Raw genomic sequence first — 21,702 nt, 5'->3', positions numbered from 1 at the left:
TTGTTTTAATCTATATTTTATATTGGAATTTTATTATATAGTTATTGTTTTATGTTGTAAACCTCCCAGAGTCCCTCCGTTTGGAGGAGATGGGCGGTGACAAATTTGATAACTAAATAACTAACTAACTAAATAAATATCATGACTGTAGACTCCTGTCCATTCATTTTCATTTTTGTTTCTTAATGTTCCACTAGTAGAAGGCTTCATTTTCATCTTTCTCCCTTTGCAGGACTCCTCCTGAACTTTAATGGCTAATTCCTGTTTGCATTCCCTGTTCGATTACTCAGGGGAGGGCACCAAGTTGCTAAACCTGGTGCTTGCCTTTTTGCTAATTTATTATGAAATAAGAACCAAGTTGGGGGGTCGGGGTGGGGTGGGAATGGGGAGGGTTGTATGACTGCCAGGCACTGTGTGTGACAGTGTTTTCTGTGGGTGCATGGAAATTGTAGAAGTGGGGTAAAACAGTGCCTGCCTTTTAGGAAAAGTAATAAAATGGGATTACATGAGATTAAAAGATTTAGCTCCTCAGTTATAGGTTGTGTGAACAGATTATTTTCTTGTAGAATATTGAAACTAAATCCAGAGGGGGAAATAGTATGGCCTAAATCCAGCACTATTGGCCTTGTAGCTCTAAGGAGAAGATTTTTATGATTGAAGTTTCAAATCACATTAGAACGTGTAAGAATTCTGAAAGGAGATTTGATCATTGGGAAATAATATATCTGACATAGGAGGTAGAAAATAAGTGGCAAAACTGTCAGTCTGATTAAAATACCAATGAAAGAGCTGGGACAGGATGCAGGTACTAAATAAATATTAAAAATGGAACTCCAGAAAGTCTTCTTTGTTCCTTCTCCTTTTGGATGCCAATTATTTTTTTTTATTTCTACAAACCTCCCCCCACATTAGAAATTGAGTGATAGGGTGAAATCGATTAGCTGTCAGTTCAGGGAAGAAAGCAGAAAGTACTTTTGCCAGCAGAAATAATCCACAGGGTTTGCTACACGATAAGGAGATTGCAAGTAGCTTAGAAGTCTTTAAAAGGAGATCAAGCAAATGCCTGGAGGAGGACCTTTTTATCTAAGCCATGATGGGCAAGTGGACCATCCATCTTCAGCTGAACGATGTCACAGAAAACTTGTTGCCTGAAGGTGAAGGAATGGGGGATCATAAAAGTGAAGAAGGTCTCTTAATGTACACTCTATTGATGGGCAAAAGAGAAGAACCACCCCCACCCCCAAAGAAGAATACAGAGTGTCAGCAGGAGCACTTATGGTAACAACAGAAGGAACCTGCATGAATAAAAAGCATACTTTTAACTGTGGAGTCCTTGGTGCTCTCTGAGCCTTGTTGTTTTCTTGCAGATGTTTCATTGCCAGACTAGGCAACATCTTCAGAGCGAAGAGGGAGTGGGCCTCGCTCTCAGTTTACAGTATATATGGTGGCAGAGATTGTAATGCAGCATCTGGAAAGGATAGCACTCCCACACTTACAACCCAAAGTACGGATCCGGTATGTAGATGACCCTTTTGTCATAATACGAAAGAAACAACTGGAAGAAACCCACAAAACCATCAATAACATCTTTAGTGGGATAAAATTCACAAAGGAGGAAGAAAACAACAACACACTACCATTCCTGGACATCCTCATCAGTAGAGGAAATGATGGTAAGTTAGAAACACAAGTCTACAGGAAAGCTACCCACACCAACCAAGTGCTCCATTACCAAAGTAACAATCCAACCAACAATCCCACAAGAGAAGCTGTGTAAGAACATTATTCAGATGAGCACTTATACCCTGCAGCACCCAGAACACCAGAAAAAGGAAAAAGATCATCTGTACAGCATCTTCCAACAAAATGGATACCAGCTCAACTTTATCAAAAAGTGCCTCACCATCCAACCCACTACAGCCCAACCAATAGAAGCTATGAAAAGGATAACACTGCCATACATCAGAAACATCTCAGAAACCACCAACAGACTGTTACAACTGCATGGCATCACTGTAGCACATAAACCAACTAAAACTCTTCAAAACATATTAAGTAACCCAAAAGATCTAATAGCCCAAGAAGAAAAAACAGGAGTTATACAGTGCAAGGACTGTAACAGCCACTATGTAGGACAGACAGGCAGAAGACTAGCAGAGCGCATCCACGAACACCAACTAGCAGTCAGAAGACAGGATGAGAACTCCTTAATCTCACAACACATGGACAGACTCAACCATAGTTTCAACTGGGAAACTGTGAGCATCCTAGACCAAGCCAAATCCAAAAATGCCAGAGAATTCCTGGAAGCCTGACGCTCAGACAAAGCAGCCATCAGCAGACACATAGAGGTAAACAACATTTACATACTATTCAAAAGAGACAATAGGAAAGCCAAAAGACCAGAACACTCCCTTGCCAGCAATCAACACCCAGATATGCAAAAATCAGCACTAGGATTAACACTGGATGAACAGTCAAACAGCACAATATACCCTAATCAAGCAACTATTAACTCAGTCAATCAACCAAGCAGCAAACAACAGCCCAGTCAAGGAACTCCCAAGGAGAGAACAACACCTCCACCAACACAAGCTGGACAAACTGCAGTGTATAAACAGAGAGCAAGGCCCACTCCCTCTTTGCACTGAAGATGTTGCCTAGTCTGGCAATGAAACACCTGCAAGAAAACAACAAGGCTCAGAGAGCACCAAGGACTCCACCGTTCAACCCTGAGCTACAGATATTTGCTTTGATTGATACTTTTAACTTTCAAGAAAATGTAGAAATGAGAACAAATAATTAGGATTATGACTGCAAAAAAATTCTTAAATGTGTTCCAGCAGCATGCAAGACTCCCACAATCAGTTAGCCTCTTATATTTTCCAGTAAGAGTTACTGTCATCAGTCTTCCCTGCATAGTAATCATGATCTTAGTATTTGGCAAATGAAATAAAAGATGTAATCACTAATCATAGCCAGTGAAAGTGCAGTATTCTAAGCAAAGAAAATTTTGACATCTTTTTGCTGTGTGTAACCAACACCATGTTAAATCTGGCTACCTTGAAAATTGCTTAGAGAAGGAACCACAATATTCTCCTTGGATTTGCTTCAAGTGAATTAGATGACCGTATTCTTTTGGCACTTTAGATATGTCATTGCAACAAGTCTATACAGTACATAATCTACTAAGGTCACCACTGAAAAATACTAAGTGTTGGCTTCCTTTCACAAGTAAGTTTTTTGAAGAAAGAGAATGTCATGTCCCCCCTTTCAATGTTCTGTTAACATCGTAATGTTTCACATGTCAAGCTGTTTTCCGTGTATACCCGCCTTGCTCATTTCTGGGTTTTTCCATTCCTGCGCTCTGCTTTGTTTTGGAACTTTGGAATGTATGTTTGGGTTTGCAATCCTATTCAAGGTTACTTTCCCAGGCGCGTGTAACGGTTCCTAGCACCTGGGATGACGTGTTGACGGGTGCTTGGGGCGGGACTGGATTGAAGGCAAGGCTTTTAAGTTTGTATTTGGCACGCTTTTGCTCATTCTCAGCTTTCTCTGTATTTGCATACTATTCCTTTAATAAATCAGTTATCTTTAAGCCCGAGCTTGTGAGACTGAGTATTTGGGATTAGGCAACCATTACATAAAGCTGAGAATCATTTATATCATTTCCCCTAGCCCCATCCAACGTTTGGGTAAAGAGGAGCGCTAGTGATGATCGAACCTCCGCTTCACGAGAGTGAAGGGAGCGAAGAAGAGCCAGACTCGACGAAGACTCTGATAGCTCCAACTTCGAGAGCGCAAAGGGCAGCACGTCGGGAGAGGCGGGATGTCCAATTGGATGATCTATTGTTGGCAGTGCAGGGTGCCACAGGGGGTGTACCCCAACCCCAACCCGAAGTGGAAGCAGCACCGGGGAGGGGATCTCCACAGCCATCCTGGGAACCCAAAATCCCCTTATCGCCGAGGGTGGTGGTGACTAATAGACCCTTAGAAGAGCCTGTCACCCCTGCCCGCATGAAAGCAATAGAGGACAAAATGGATATGATAGTAACCCTATTAAAGGATATCCCCAGGGGCCCAGGGGCCCTACAGGAAGACTGGGAAGAAGACCCCTCCCAGCTGGCTTTCCCAAGACAGAGGTCCCTGTCACTCAGGGGAAGAAGTAAGACTCGGGCTCCCCGACAATTGGGAGGAAGGGAGTCGAGGGCATCCAGAGATCGGCCACCACTGGCGGCTCGATGCACGTTGTTGTTTGCAGAGCCACCACAGCCGGTGGAGCCGGTAAGGACCTTCCCACCCTTTGGGGTGAAGTTTGATGGGGACCCTACCACGCTCTCCTTCTTCATTACAAATGCTAGACATTATATGGAGGATTGGGGCCGAAGTTTTCATTCTGAACAGGGCAAGATTAATTTATTGCCAACAAGCTGAAGGGGAGGGCAGCTGATTGGTACGTACAGCTGTGCCAAGCGGAAGCCACAGAGTTAGAGGACTTTGATGAGTTTCTGTGGTCGCTAAAACAGCACTTTGAAGACCCATTGGCTCAAGAGAGAGCGAAAAACTCCCTGAGAAAACTTTTTCAAGGAACCCTCTCTGTCACCGACTACGCTTTGGAATTTAAAGCCCTGGCGGGAAAGGTGGAGGACTGGTCCCAGTCGACTTTGGTGGAGATGTTCAAGCAAGGGCTGGAGACGGAAATCCTCCATTGGGCTTTGTGTAGGGACGATCCTAAAACTTTATACGGCTGGATTCAGTTGGCAGGCAGTGAGGAAAGCACTCTACAAATGTATGCCCATAGTAAGGAACTGAGACAAACCCGAGTCGCGAAGGGAGCTCGTACTTCTGGATATTCTAGTAGCCCTAAATCAAAGACTTGGGAGGAAGAAAGGGAACGACGATTTGCAAAAGGGCAGTGCTTAAGATGCGGGAAAGATGGGCATCGTGCTACTTCGTGCCCAAGACGCCGACCAGAGGAATGGCCCAGGAAAGCGCCGGGAAAATCGCCATCCCTGCCGCACAAGATGAAGGCTGCCTGTGCTGAACTCAACCCTCCAGATCTTCCATTCGGGGAAGAGGAAGAGGAATTACAATTCGACCAGCCGGCGGGAAAAGCCTTCCATCTGCCCTGAAGGGCGCCGTTGGGCAGGTGGAAGAAACCGGGTGCGACCACGATTCGGTGAGTGGGAATTTCCCTACAATGACTGTCAAAGTAAAATTGGGCTCTAGAACCAAAACTGTCGAAGTCTGGGCCATGCTGGACTCGGGTTGTTCTCGTTCGCTGATGCATCCTGATGTTGTAGCTGCCCTAGAACTGCCCACGTTCCCTTTGCCACGGCCCATGATCTTCACGCAATTGGATGGGACCATGGCGGGGGGGAAAGCAGTCACTCACTCTACAGGACTGGTGGCTTTACAGATGGGCACCCATTGGGAGAAATTGCCTTTTGTCATAGCTCCAGTGGGGGGGCCTTTGGTGATTTTGGGAATGCCTTGGTTTGTGCAACAAAACCCTTTCATCAATTGGCTGCATAGAACTGTAACGTTTGCTGATGGATTTTATAAAGTACCTGAAAAGAACTTGTTAGAGGACATGGAGGGAGGACGGGTGGCTAACACTACAGTACAAACACTTCCGCTGCTAGAAGGACTGCCCAACCAATACCAGGATCTGGCTGATGTGTTTGGGGAGAAAGAAGCAGATCGCTTGCCACCTCACCGGAAAACAGACTGTGCCATTGAATTTCTCCCTAATGTAAAGTTACCTCACCCAAAAATCTATCCCATGTCTTCTAAAGAGCTAACTACACTGAGGGAATTCATTGACAAAAACCTGGCTAGGGGTTTCATTGAGCCTGCAAACTCCCCGGTGGGGGCCCCTGTTCTCTTTAGACCAAAAAAGGATGGCTCGTTGAGGCTGTGTACCGATTTCCGCGGGCTCAATGCAGTCTCAATATTAAATAAATATCCTTTGCCCCTTATCAAAGATATGTTATCACATCTGGCCAGAGGCAAAGTCTTCTCAAAATTGGATCTGAGAGAAGCCTATTTTCGCATTCGCATAAGGGAAGGGGATGAGTGGAAAACAGCATTTAACTGTCCTCTTGGGGCTTTCCAATGCAAAGTCCTGCCCTTTGGTTTATCGGGGGCACCTGGGGTTTTTATGCAACTTATCAATGAGGTCTTGCACGACCACCTGTTTAAGGGAGTACTGGTGTATTTGGATGATGTATTGATTTATACTGAAACCATGTCAGAACATATTCACTTGGTGTGTCAAGTGCTTACTAAATTGAGAAAAGCTGAGTTGTATGCTAAACTGTCTAAGTGTGCCTTCCATCAATCCCAAATCGATTATCTAGGATATAGAATTTCCGCTAAGGGTATTGAAATGGACCCTGCCAAGGTTGAAGCGATTGTGGCATGGGAGCCTCCCCGTACCAGGAGGCAATTACAAAGTTTCCTTGGATTCACCAATTTCTACAGGGCATTTGCCCAAAATTTTGCAGAAATCACCCTCCCCCTTACTGAACTGTTAAAAACTAAAGCTCAAGGGGATACGCGACGCTCTAAAAACCCAGGAGCACTCCTTAAATGGACTCCAACTTGCCAACAGGCATTCAAGGCGCTCAAACAAATCTTCACCACCGAACCCATTTTGCAGCATCCAGACCCCACCAAGCCTTTCGTGGTACAGGTGGATGCCTCTGATTTCTCCGTCGAGGCACTACTGCTCCAGTCAGACCAGTCTGACACCTTGAAACCCTGTGCTTACCTCTCTCGCAAGTTCACGGAAACAGAGAGACGGTGGCATGTTTGGAAAAAAGAGGCTTTTGCTGTAAAAACCGCTTTGGAAACTTGGCACCACTTACTAGAGGGGGCTTCAAACCCTTTTGAAGTCTGGACTGACCATAAGAACTTGGAAGCATTAAGCACCAGTCGAAAACTCAGCCCCAAACAACTTCGCTGGGCTGAATTTTTCAGTCGTTTTGATTTTACCCTCAAATTCATACCAGGCAAGAAAAACTTTTTAGCTGATGCGCTGTCACGCAGACCCCAAGATGCTGGCCCAGGGCCAACGGTGCAGGGTACTGTGTGGACGGAAAAGCAACTGAGTTTGGCAGCTGTGACACGCAGCCAAGCGCGAGCGCAACAAACTCAGCCTCAAGCCGCTCCACCTACCTCCCGGTCACCGCGCTTGCCAATTCCGGCAGACTTGCAACAACAGTTGCTATTCCACCTTAAAACTGATACTTGGTTACAAGCAAACCTACACACTGTAACTTTCACTGACAATTTTGCCTGGCGAAATGATCGTCTTTATGTGCCTGACGCTTTGCGAAAAACGATCCTCCAGCGTTGCCACGACGACAAGTTGGCTGGACATTTTGGATATCTTAAAACCCTTCACCTGGTTAGGCGTCAATTTTGGTGGCCAACTTTGCTAAAGGACCTTAAGGCATATGTCACTGCGTGCCCTGTCTGCGCGGCTACAAAGTGCAAGACTGGCAAGCCTCAAGGTCTCCTCCAACTGGTGGCCACCCCGTCCTTCCCATGGCAGGACATATCCATGGACTTTATTGTCGACCTACCACCCAGTCAACGAAAAACTGTCATTTGGGTGGTCAAAGATTTTTTTTCTAAACAAGCTCATTTCATCCCATGCGCCTCTATCCCCACCGCGCAACAGCTGGCACGCCTCTTCCTCGTTCACATCTACCACCTTCACGGAATCCCCGCCCGTCTGGTGAGTGACAGAGGCACACAATTTACGTCACAGTTTTGGCGGGCATTTTTGAAACTGCTTGGCACCAAACAAGCCCTATCCACCGCATGGCATCCGGAAACGGATGGATCTACTGAGGCAGTTAATTCTACACTTGAGCAATACCTCTGAGCTTTTGTCAATTACCAACAGGACAACTGGGTGGACTTACTCCCATTTGCTGAAGTCGCTTATAACAACGCCGTGCATCAAAGCACTGGTCAAGTTCCCTTTAAAGCTGTCTTCGGGCGTGAGTTCGTCCCAATACCTGAACTCCCGCACCTGCAGCCACTCCCAGCCTCTCTCACTGACTGGGCTGACACTCTCAAAGACTCGTGGCTCAATATTCAACAAGCTCTGAACCATGCCCAAACCACCTACAAACGCCATGCCGATGCTAAACGCTCCCGCGAACCTACTTTTGCTGTGGGGGATAAAGTCTACTTATCCACAAAATTCATCAAGTCACCACAACCCTCCAAAAAACATGGCCCTAAATTTGTGGGTCCTTTTCCCATTGTTGCACAAATTAACCCTGTTACTTTTAAACTGGATTTACCCCATAACCTCAAGCGTTTACATCCTGTTTTCCATTGCAGTTTGCTCAAGCCCTACCTGCAGTCGGACCGCTGGCATCCCCAACTGGCTCCACCACCTCCGATCATGATTGATAACCAACAACACTTCGAGGTTACTGAAATCCTTGACTCCCGCCGCCAGCGTTCCACTTTGCAGTACCTCATTCTCTGGAAACATTTCCCTCATCCTGAATGGGTTTCTGCTCCCGATGTACGCTCACCCCGCCTGGTTGCTCGTTTTCACTCTACCTACCCGGACAAACCGGCTCCTTAGCATTGTTCTGGGGGGGGGCGATATGTCATGTTCCCCCTTTCAATGTTCTGTTAACATCGTAACATTTCACATGTCAAGCTGTTTTCCGTGTATACCCGCCTTGCTCATTTCTGGGTTTTTCCATTCCTGCGCTCTGCTTTGTTTTGGAACTTTGGAATGTATGTTTGGATTTGCAATCCTATTCAAGGTTACTTTCCCAGGCGCGTGTAACGGTTCCTAGCACCTGGGAGGGGGTGCGTGCTGACGGGTGCTTGGGGCGGGACTGGATTGAAGGCAAGGCTTTTAAGTTTGTATTTGGCGCGCTTTTGCTCATTCTCAGCTTTCTCTGTATTTGCATACTATTCCTTTAATAAATCAGTTATCTTTAAGCCCGAGTTTGTGAGACTGAGTATTTGGGATTAGGCAACCATTACAGAGAATTAATATATCTCTACGGTCAAATGGAAGTCACAATACTGTAAACAAACAAACCAAAAAGATCCAATATATAGTGAATATTCAAAAGATAGAAAATTTGGTTTGTAATGTTAAGACAGCACAGTTTGGAATACATATCTTCAATGACATGTATGGTAAAAGTAAAGATATTATAAACAGAAAAGTCATTAGTAAATACCACAGGAATCTGTGGATTTGGTATAAACGTATTTAAAGAGCTGATTTCAGAAATGTAGAAGTTAACTCAGTTTGCAACTGTAAATAAAAACAAATTTTGTTATTTTGGAGGGAAGAGATGTAGTATATTTCTAATGATACATCTAGGAAAATGTATTTAGTTGTTTTATATAAAGAGAATGAGCCTATACACCCAAAATGATTAGTGCAGACTAACTTTTCAATACTTTTTCCATCTATTTTAAGAAGAGTTCTGAAAATTTTTTGACAATACTTCCTCTCTGCTGGCTCTGTGTCCCCTTTCTATTCCCTTTTTTTTTCTTTTTCGTTAGTTATAAGATGGCTTTTACATAATGCAGCTGACACTATGCAGTACACTAAGCCTAAGCAAGCTTTCAGAAACAAGCTAGTCCTTTCAGCAACACACTTCTATATATTTAAAATTAAAAATAAAAGGCATTGGATCTTTGTTTTGAGACGTTTTGTAAGAGCTAGCAAGCACTGAAGACTAAAATATCTTAGATTTCTCAAATCTGTGCATGGCCTTACTTTCTCCTAACAGAATGAGGGCTACAATAGTTTGTTTTTTATGAATTCAAAAATAACTTCATTTCATGGGTTATAATTTTCATCACCCCATACTTGTCACTATGCAGTGTTGTCTGTAAAACATCAATAATTATTCCAGTATTTGGCCCCCATTTTCTTTGTTACCATATAACTAGGGAGGTCTCTCTTTGCACAGAGAGAGGAAATTAAAATACGGGTGGGAGAGCCGCTAAACCGAATTGTTTGCTACTTGGAACTTGAGAACATTTCCTCTCAAGCTTTCATTCCTTTCCCCAAGCTTCAGAAGAAGATTCATCAAGAAATCATTTGAATTTAAGCCAGACCAAATTCCACAGCAGACTTGAGGAAAACTAGAGCAAAGCTGCATTTTTTCCGACATCCAGTCCTCAGACAATGCCTATAACAGATCATCATGTGCCTAGCTAGTGGCTCCAAGCAGAGGACAAGCAGTTCTGTCACCAGTTATCTAGCTATGCCTGTCAGAAATCTGTGTCTGACCTTGTGCATTGAGAGGAGAGTCCTCATCCTCCTAGCAATATAATCTAGTAAAATTCACCACGTGCATCACAGCCATCTGAAAAACGGGTTCTCCCTCCCATGCTGCCAACCAGGATTTATGTGAATTGCAGTCACTCCATGATGGCTCCCAAATGCACAGGGAATTGAAATACACAAAATGGCCATTGCATAGCAAATTCACAGTGAGGGGACCAATTCCCTCACAGATATATCATTCTGAACACCAGCAATTCCCAGGTTTTGAAGGGGAAAGCAATTTCTTCCTCAAACATTCTTTTCAGCTCCTCCCCCCAAATGCAGACATGTCTGAAGAATCTGTTTGAGTATTTGGAATACCATCTGAAATCCTATTGTTCATGCCCAGGAGCATGTCAATAACCATCTAGAGTCCTTGTTTATCCCCAGGAAGGCATACACAGAGAAAAGAAGAGGAAGATTGAGTGAAAGGCCAGGTTAGCTTCCTCTCCCCCAGTTCCCAGTTTCTTTTATTGAGTTCTGGAAGGAGAACAGCTGCCACATTCCACACGGCTTCTCCCCTCCTTGGGATTCCAAACGTAACTGCTGGGCTGACATGTAATTCTTTTTAAAGGAACTTCTAGATGTTGCTAAACCACAATTCTAAGCAGCTCTGGCCAATATGATCCATGGTGAGGCAAGTTAGTAGCTGTAGCTTAGCAATAGCTGGAAGACCTTCCATTTTCCATCTCTATACAAAAAGGGGAATAGAGATTGGGAAAGAAACTGCTTGCTGAAGCAATTTGTGTGTGTGTCCATGTTGAAGCAGAGGTTGATGAACAGAACTAGTTGAAGTTTCTGAGTATTCTTCAAGGACAGCCACCCAAGTTGAGAGCATTGGAGTATTTCAGTTTTGAAGGAGAAATAGTGAGAGACTCTCACTAAGGCTTCCCACTATAACTAACTCACTCACTCAATCGCTCACTCACTCACTCCCCACAACTGGCACACTAGCTGAAGCATAGCTTCTACATGAAGAAGCCATGAATCTAGGAGTACCCCTAAATTATGGACATGTTCCTTCAAGAAGAATACAATGCCATCCAGAGTTAATGTAGGGACTACCAGCGAATCTGCTGATTTCGGGAGAAACAGCCACTCTGTCTTATGGTGATTCACTTACAGTCTATTTTGTCCCATCCAAATCCCTTACTCGTCAGGTTAGAACATCCACATCTCCCGAGTAGCTCAAGATGGAGGTGTGTAACTGAATACCATCTGCATATTGATGATACCTCACTCCAGATGAATGACCTCTCCCAGTTGATTTATATAGATGTTAAATAACATGACAAAGAGCACTGTGCCTTGTAGCACCCCATGTTGGAGTGGCAATGGGCTCAACCATTCCTTCCCCATTAAGCATTTCCTAAGCAGCCCACTTAGGAAAGAGCAGAAATATTGTATAACAGTGATCCCCACCTCCCTACCCTTGCAGGCCGTCCAGAAAGATACTCTTGTTGAAGGTATCTAACACCACTGTGTAGACTGGATGAAAGTTGTCTTATCAGAGAAATGTATTCTTCCAGTGGGGGCACACCATTGTCCTTTTCACCATCCTTCCCTCAAAAAGGCATTAATCATCTCCTGAACCCACCCACCCTCTGGTTGCCTGGAGGAGCCAAATGGGGTAAAGATTCAACCCAAGGATGACCAAGATTATGCTGCTGAAATCTCTGTCCACTTCATCAGATTCTACATGCTCAAGAGTCCTAATTACTTCTTTTGATTCTGCCCATCTGAAGTCAAGATCTGAACAAATGTGAATGATTTTATTAGTGAACTATTTAGCAAACCTATCATAGCAGCCTGAAGGAAGGTCTTCCAGCCCACCTTCCCCACAGAGATACAGGTCACCTGCTGTAGAATATCATTATATGGAGGCAATAAAGGTGGAGAAGTAGTGATGTCTTGCTACCCTTATCATTACAGTGTAGAAAACAGCTTGTGCCTAGAGTATATGAAATAAGATTCTCATGTAAGCTGCCCAGAAGTCCTGCATAAAAGGCAGGACATATTTAAGAAATACAATAAATTGTATCAGAAAGCAGTAATATGAAGGCATCCAGGAAATGAGCAGACAAGCCAGGTGACCAGTCTATGGAGCTTGACAAGAGTCAGTAATATTATTTGCTTCTGTGTATACCACCTCACAAAAAAAAGGTTAATGTGAAAAAGGATGCCCACTGAAGACAACCACAGTGAGTGGACAGACTCTGTCAGTGAGATCCAGGTACTTTGCTTTGCACCACCATGAGTTGGTAGCTTGGCTTCCTTTGTGTGATACCATCACCACCACAAATGGCCAACAATAGTACAACAGCAACTAACTCTCCATGATATCAGTACAAATAAGGTTCCATTAATTCAAATAATTTCTCTTTGTATGGCCTCTTTGTTTCTATAAAATATACTGTACTCATATATATCACCTTTGGATGAGTTTGACATTGTAAAATGGTCATGGAAATTGTGTTTGTAAGTTAAAAAAAAGTTCAGGAAGTAATTTAATGAACTGTACAGTTTATTTTTTCATGAGATGAGACAAAGCTTTTCAAGTGCATAATATAAACTTGCTAAAATAGGAGGAAAATACAATGCTTATGGAAATGTTTGTACATAAAACAAAAAAAATTGTATAGCAAATACTTTCAACATTTAAAGGATAGATCTTTAGCTGGGGTAAATCAGTGCAACTCCATTGACATTGACACACAGGAGACATACCTGAACCGACAACATTTCTTTTGAATCTTAACAAGCATTTACCTCTTCAGCCACAGCATTTTAGTGATACAATTGCATGGGACAAAAAAGCCATAGAACAGTGTTCACAATGATTAAAGACCCATTGCTATTATTCATACACAGGGCTTACAGTAGAATTAAATTTTTAATGCCTGGTTAGCCAAAAATCAGCAGTAAAGTATTATGAAACCCAAAGCCATTACTGCTGGCAAAAGACATATTTTATCATAAAAAAATTAGAAAGTGTTTAGTAAAAGGGTAGAGGATAAAAATACCAGATACACAATGCTATTTTATTTTATTTCTTTATAAAAATCTGCTTTGGAGGAGAGCTAGAGGCTGGCCAAATCTGTCCTCCCAAGCTAATATATTTGAAAAAGTTATGCTGGATAATGAAAATGAATATATTATCTGAATTTCTTTATCCCTATAGCTTGTGTTAAGTCTAAAACATTTGGAAATACATGTTTGCATAAAAAGGATTGCTCTGACATGAGGGATATATAGCAAATTTGGAGAAAAGCAATGAAAAATAGAGATTCTTGTGCAAATTAGTTTGAGAAATGAATAAAGTTTTATTTGCCATATTTCAAATGCAACTGACACATTTAAGCAAGTTTTTACTATACCCATTGGGGGTAGTAAATGTGCATAGGATTCAGGTTTTACTAATTGTAATGGGATATAAATTCACTTTGCTAGGGTTTTTGATTGCAGCCATATTCACTTGCTTGTTTGGCAACAAATGTTATTGCTACTGCATAGGCATGATTACCACCAAGTACCCAAACACTGAAGATGGTCTTTAATTTTCTTTGCTAGGATTGCTCTAATAAGTTTTAGGTTCAAAAGATCTACTGCATGTATAGTGGTGGCATAATGAAGACTCATGCCACTTTCTATAAATTCCAAAAATCCAAAATATTTGCTACAATTTATTCAAACCATCTTCCACAAGCATCTCTTTGAAGAAAAAGATAATAAATAATAATCTAAAAACAGCATCTGCTTGGATCTAAGATAGCCAAACATGGTGTTTGTCTGGTTAAGTATGATGAGTACCAGCTGTAAAAGATGTCAGGGTTCTACACCTGTTGAATGTGTGTGTGATATTCTATTATTGTTAAATTTGTAAAAAAATATTCTATTAAAATTTACTAAGTGGATTTTTACCTCAGAAGTGCAAAATTTCTAAAGTCTCTAAAGTTATAATCCCATTCATCTATATTCGGGAAAAAATAATAGAACATGTTTCTGCACTGACATGAACAGGATTGTATTGGAACAGATCATTTCGAAACATCCTAATTGGCATCTGAATTTTAGCATAAAACCAATATTGGACTCTATTATAAGAGCATATCAATATCAATGTAACCACATAGCATAGTGTGCTAAGCTATTTTTGTTTTAATCAGACTTTTTTTTTAAAAAAAAAGCCTCACAGTTTCACACATAATACTAAGCTGTAGCCATAATTTTTAAACCACAAAGATTGGGTTCAATCTAAGACAAATAAAACAAATGACATTAAAACTTAGCGCAGGGGTGACAACTTCTAAAAGGTCAGGAACCACAATTCAGGTTAGAGCTGAAATATTTTGGTCTGTTTTGGGCTTTGTTGTTTATTTGTTCAGTCACCTCCAACTCTTCATGACTTCATGGACCAGCCCACGCCAGAGCTTCCTGTGGGCTATGTATATGTATATTTAATGACCAGAGGACTCTGGAAAGCAACCACTACCATTCCTATTCTTAAATCTCCCCCAAACAAGAACAACAGCCCAAATAATTGCACTGAAATTTGGCCATTTTGCTACCCAATATTAGTGGTACATTGTTAGGGTGTTGAAGAGCCCAAGGTCTGCAGTTCACCCAACCCTGGCTTAGCGTAATGTGTGAACTCAATGAGAAATTATTGTGCAATCAACAGGTTTAGCAAGCAAATCACAGTACACGAATAGAGAATGAATTTCAGCACTTGTCCAGCTAGAGGGTTGAAAGGACCAAAGAAAAGACCAATGAAGAATTTATGGACATTATGACATAATCAGAAAGCATCACTGTCTCAGAAACAGAAACCTGAAAGATTCCTGCATGTGGGAATATTAAACTAGCAAGGGCATACCACTCTTTTTTTATATAGCTGTAATAGCCTTGCCTTGCTCTTCAGCAAATGATAGTGGCAAACTGCCAAAACATCTTTGAAGATGTTTCACATCCATTTGGTTTACAAACATTTTTGTTGGCATGCTTAGATGAAAAGCAAATGAAAATTAAAGAAATGTTAAGCAAGAAAATCCACACTGGATTGGCAACATGGGATGCATGTGGTGCCACCTCCTGGTACAATGTATAGTGTACAAGACTACATCTGAGAGCAAATGCTCATCAAATTGCTGAGAATATTTTGAGAGAGTTGTGCAAGTCAGCCATGATCTGTTTCAAATAGTCAATTCAATTTGAATCATCAATTTGATTTAACTTTGCACAAAAGTCCACGGAATTCTAGAACTGATCCAAAAGCAACTGAAACTGAATTGAATTATTCAATTCGAAGGGATGATTAGATCCACTTCCCACCTAAGCCTCACACAGCTTTTCTTTTCCTTCCCAGTGACATGCAACTGCATGCTATGTCTCTGAAGTTTAAAATCCATTTTGATAAATCCTAGTGGGTTGTATCAGTGGGGCCTAAAGATCACCTCTGCACCTTTGGGCTTATCTCAATATATGTAGCTACTTCTCCAGCTGCTTTCAGCAGAAACACCACCCATAACAATTCTTCACTATGCTTTGGCAAAGCATTAGCAAAGCAAGGAATATCCACTGGTGGGCAGAAAAAGAGTTCAAGGTATTGGACTGCATAAAATGTATTTATTTACACTATTCACATATCCTTATCCACATTATGTACACAAGCACTGGTATTAACCAAATTCCTAAGTATACTCCTAAATTATCCTGATAGATGTTTCCTCTCTCCAGGTGACTCTGGAAACTATAGTTTGAACAGGAGGTTAAGAATCTCTAATAAAATATTGTCACCCCTTCCTCAGACTATTATTTTCAAGGTTCTTTGAAAGAAGCTATGACTTTTAAATTGATATACATTCACTTACATTGTAAATAAGCTCGGTATATAGAAATCTCCCAGTCAAAGTACTTGGAACACAAGCCTTTAATCCCCCTTTTCATGTGTGCAAATTGTCTTTGTTTAACTGAATGCTCATCCTGCTGTCAGAAGAAAAGCTCAACAACATTCCCAGAAGATCCCGTTCCATAAGTCTATTTTGAGATTTATAATGTAATGAAAGTAACCTTTAAAAATACTTCGACTAGCTTTCTTAGCCAGGGACACTATAATACTGATTGAAAATTGAAAATATGGGTTCATATCAATGTTGCAGCAGAGATACTAAATTCCTTTAGACATTGCTAAACCAATTCTACCTGCTATTAGAATTATCTAAAAGGTCTCAGAAGGCTATTTCAAATGTTAATTTTCCATTTTGGCCATCAATGACTTGCTTTGTACAACTTGCTATAGTCTTGAGTCATAACAAATCAAAGGCATCACATGCAAAGATATTGATTCTCTGCATACAGTACATTGCTGCATGGCCTTTAGTATATTAATGGCCTAGCCATCTATTTTCTGAATTCCAAGTATCTGTTGAATAAATCTATCAGGGGAAAAAAGGATCAGAAGTATTGGTGTCATTCAAACATAACCTTAGAACAATTATTATCATCCTGAATGTGATGGTGGCTATTCCTGGTTATGAGGAGGAAAATCTGTACAAAACAGGGCAACTAATACAGATTTGTCCTTCCAAGTCCTGCAAAAAAAGCAAATAAAGGAAAGCTAATCAGACTGGTTACTGATGACCATGAATCTCACATATATTTACCAAACATTTTCTTTTAACCAATCTGATCTTCAAATTGTTCAAACCAAACTCCTGCACAAGTTAATTGCTTGTGAATGCCAAAACATCTCAGGGAGGTATTCACTCGAGCTAGATTTGATCAGCGTGATACATGGTCAGATATGGGAGATTCAACAGTATCCCTTAGAATGAATTCATTTGTATATGCAGAGCGCCTGAAATTGAGGATATAGCACATATATTATTTGATTGTACTTTGTACAAGGTGATCTGCAACTTGGCCCATATATTAAACAAACGACCCACTGGGAATCACATATTAGAACACCGTATTTTACATGTGGTGAAGACCCAAAAATAACATATAATACAGCTCTGTATTTAAGTAAATCAATACGCTTGAGATCTACATATGTGGGGTTGATCAGGGTAAACTGTGGGGGTAACACAGAAATATGATGTGCATTTTCACTTATATGTATACTTATCTACTATTTCATTTACTCTTTACTTGTCTTTTTATATTAATTTTATATACAGTTTTATTAACATGCATTGTTTAATCTTGTATTCTGGTATGGCCTAAGGGCTAATCAATAAACTTTGATTGATTGAAAAAAATAATTGCTTGTGATGTTTTTCTCTTGCATTGCCTTCAAAATGGCTGTTTTTTAAAATTTGGCTGGGTGTTCTAAGACATTGGCCCTATCTGTCATCTTCCTTTCTCCCCATTTTCTTGAAAGATGGAAACTTAGAGCTATCCTTATGAACGCCTTTCTTTGCCACTTTGAGCCCCAACCCTGGGTTAGTAACAGAATGCAGAGTCAACCATGCCAACAGAAAGCAGCTGTGATGGTAGCTGACTACACTGCCCAACAAAGTCTAAAAGAAACTTGCATTTTCTTTGATGGAAAGCAGCTTTCCCTTCCCATTTCTCCCTAGGCATGGGCTAAGCAGAGCAGAAATGTTTGCTGCATGCACGAAAATAGGATAAAAGAAGATGCACACTGAAAAGATTTAAGAATCTTAATTCGGGCTTCATCCCTGGCGCAGAGGATGAGGGGAAAGGAACAGGCCTGTACAGAACTTGAACTTTTCCATGCTTTATCAGCCTAGGAGGACAGTGCCTTAAAAGTATAAGAAATGGTTTTAGGTTCCTCCAAAAGAGTGTCTTACCGTAGGAGTTTTAGCATGCGCCATTAATTTAACAGCAACAACATCGTTACCTGTTTCCTTCCTTTTGAGCCATAAAGGTTGCCCTCTTAAAAATCCCAGCTGGGAAGAATTCAATTCCAATACAGGAACATGTAATTCTGAATAGCAGGTGGGATTGCACTAAGGAAGGGTAAATCTATTTACTTAGGTTTAGTCCTGTACTAAAATAGAAATAAGTTAAAGAAACTTATGAGAAAAACATAAATGGAGAAATCACACATACTCTTGGCCTTTCTTCACTGAATTCAGGACTGGAAATCCAGTGTTAAGTCTGCTCAGCCACACTCACAACACAGAGACAAAATTAGAGAAAGAAAAGCAGAGGTGTATTGTCACATCATGAAGATCACAAGAGAACAGAACTGAAGTTACATGACAAAGGATTTGCTGTGGTCAGTAGATTTAACATGGAAAAACCTAACTGCGTGCTCCAGATCTGACTGCATCTGTGACAAACCACACTAACTTGTATTGTGAATGAGCTAGATACTAACTAGTGAGCAAAATAAAACAATACAAATCAGGTACCCATTGGGGGCAGATAGCACAGGATGAAAGCCCAAACAGAAACCAAAATATCACATTCTATTTGGATACTACACAACACGTGAAGAACATTATCGTATATTAAGAGGTTTCTTAATTCTCTGAATGCCAATCCTTATATAAAATGCCACCATCTATTTTCTGGACCGAAGTAACAGTAGGTGCAGGGGACCCTAAAAGTTTGCAAAAGTGCAATGATATTTATAGAAAACCTTTGGGAAAGAACCCTCCCAATAGCTCAGTGAGAACAGACTATGCTCAGTGAACATGTTATCATGATGGGGGAAATACAGAATGGCATATCCAGAATATTAAACAAGGAGCCATCATAGTACAACATTGGCGTACATTACGTTGTTGATCTATGCTTGCATTCATCTATAAGCTGACACAGAACTAAAAATCTGCCAAACTTCAGACTACTATTTAAGTAATCCAAAAGTGTGTCCTTTGCAAAAATGCAATTCTCTTTTAATAACTTTTTCTCTAATTCAGAGGTCTCCAACCCCCAGGCTGTGGACCAGTACTGGTCCATGCCCTGTAGGGAACTGGGCCGCACAGCAGGAGGTGAGCGGTGGGCGAGCAAGCGAATTTACAGCCTGAGTATTTTCAGCCGCTCCCCATCACTCGCATTACTGCCTGATCTCCGCCTCCTGTCAGAGAAAGCAAGCCCACTGGCTGCTATCTCCAAACGGCATGAAGGAAAAAAAAAAAAAGGTCGGGAAAAAGAGGAAGCGCTTGAATCATCCCGAAACCACCCCCCACCCCATCCATGGTAAAATTGTCTTCCACAAAACCGGTCCCTGGTGCCAAAAAGGCTCTAATTTACCTTTCCTCAAGACACTGGTTAGAAAAAAAAACTTCGCAAAGCATTACAATCTTCCTTGTGAATCTTGAAAGAATAATAAATCAAATCTTGAGCATTGGGAAGTGTTTAAGGAATGGGAGTTATGTAATTAAGAGAGATTAAGCAGCTAGAAACCACATTAAACAAAATCAGGTTGTAAATGTCTGGCTAATCTGATGAACATCCAAGCTAAATATGAACCAATATAAACATTCTGTGAAGCAAAAGGCACAAAGTACACTTGCAAATCATTCCACAATTTTAGGCCATACCTAAGTGTCATGTAGAAGGAATGCAGAAAGTAATATTTGCAAAGAAAAAAAAATCCAGCGACAGATCCACTGGAATGTAAAAGGGTCATAACAGGCATATTAAAGAGGTAGTGAGAACTTCAAAAACAGAAAGAGCCTCACATAGCTAGCATGCTAATCCCCTTCTCCCTTTGCATTCCTAATATATGGCTTTCTCATTCTACATTTTGGAGTCAAGGAAGTCTAGATGTAGACATATCACTAGACCAAAACACGAATCAGGAAGCAACTACATCACTGAGAAGTGGAACGTTGCAAAGAGCAAGCTTAAGAGGAAATAGGCAGGTTTCACCCACAGCTGCTTTACATGGTGAAAGCTTCAACAAGAACATCCATGTGAGTTCTATCCTGTCCTACGAAAAAGAAATGGAAGAAGAATTCTAAAGGTAGCACGGATGATTTGAGCAGGATGGGCCAAATAAATCTGCAGCTCAATGTTTCTGAAGAAGTTGGCAAGAAGACTTCTACCAAGCCAGAACAAGGTAGAAGAAAGCAATGGCTGATTACTTTCCCTCAGATTCTTAGGGCATAACTAATGGATCCCAAATGACAGAAGTTGTAAGTAAATCAACAATTGAGACCTTGCTCTCTCACTATGATCCCTGGTTACATTAATCACGACCATACAGGAGTGACTGCACAAGCGACACAGATAGCATGTGGCTATGGTCTGAGGTGTGCAACTTCTATCAGACTGAGGGCACACTGAGCTTTGCATGACATGTTGAGGGCTAAACTCAAAAAGGACGGAGACCATGGTGGCTTGAGGGCTTTTAAGTGGTGAAATTAAGCATCTTAAGCAACTGCAAGGCTTACAGCACTCATTTTGCCCCTTAAAACCTCAAGCCTCCAAAAGACACAAAAAAGGTTCCAATCATTTTGCCCCAACCCACTTTTGGGGTTCCTGGGCAGCATAAAAGGGATGCTGATGAGCAGTATGTGTTTTCATCCTTCATATAAATAATGATAACGTTTTAAAAGAAATATAGAACTTGAAAGAGAAGACACAGATTAAGATAGCCAGAATTTAGTCAGGGAAACACACTGTATTGTCTGAAGTAATCACAGCAAGAGACCTATGAATCTATTTACAATCTTCTGCAAAATCTTGGGGAGTTTTCTGTAATCAAACCACATTTTGCTATCACCAGTCCCTGGAGCTTTCAGTGAAAGAAGAAACAAGAAAAACACAGTAATGGGTAAGATAATGATGAGAGATGTAGATATAGCAGAAAGGAGACAATTGTTAGTTGATAGAAAGCAGCAGACACATGAAAACCAAATGATCCAGGCAGTGTTTTACATCTACAGTTAAGGTGCTTTGAGTACTTTTTATCTAGAAAAATAAGATAAAGATATTTTAAATTCAATTCAATTTAATTAAAGTGGAGTCCTTAAAATATAATTTGGAAAGAGCAGGCAATTCTGGTAATTTGCCATGAGCAGTTTCTTTTACATTGCTTGATGATTGTGAAGAAATCTGAAGTGAAATGTACAAAGAACCGCAGTCCATTTTATCACAAGAGCGTACAGTATAGTTCAACAGTGTCAAGCACAAAAAACAGAAAAAGCCCAGAAATCAATGAGCAACAACTGAAGAAAGCTCTGAAAACAGTCAGCTAGAGAAATGATACAAGGAATACAGAAATATCACAAACTTCAAAACAGGAAAGGAACTAAACAGATGCCTTAGACATTCTTTTCATGTTGTTTTCTGTCCAGGCTTTAATTTACCCACACATACCAGCAGGATAAATTGTACTTTTTGCAAATCTTGACAGTCAGTTTCTTGGGGAAAAGACAAAG

This window comes from Candoia aspera, chromosome 2, assembly GCF_035149785.1.
Source record: "Candoia aspera isolate rCanAsp1 chromosome 2, rCanAsp1.hap2, whole genome shotgun sequence".
Taxonomy (NCBI): Eukaryota; Metazoa; Chordata; class Lepidosauria; order Squamata; family Boidae; genus Candoia; species Candoia aspera.
The sequence above is the reverse complement of the archived record's forward strand: the minus strand, read 5'-3'. Positions refer to the sequence as shown.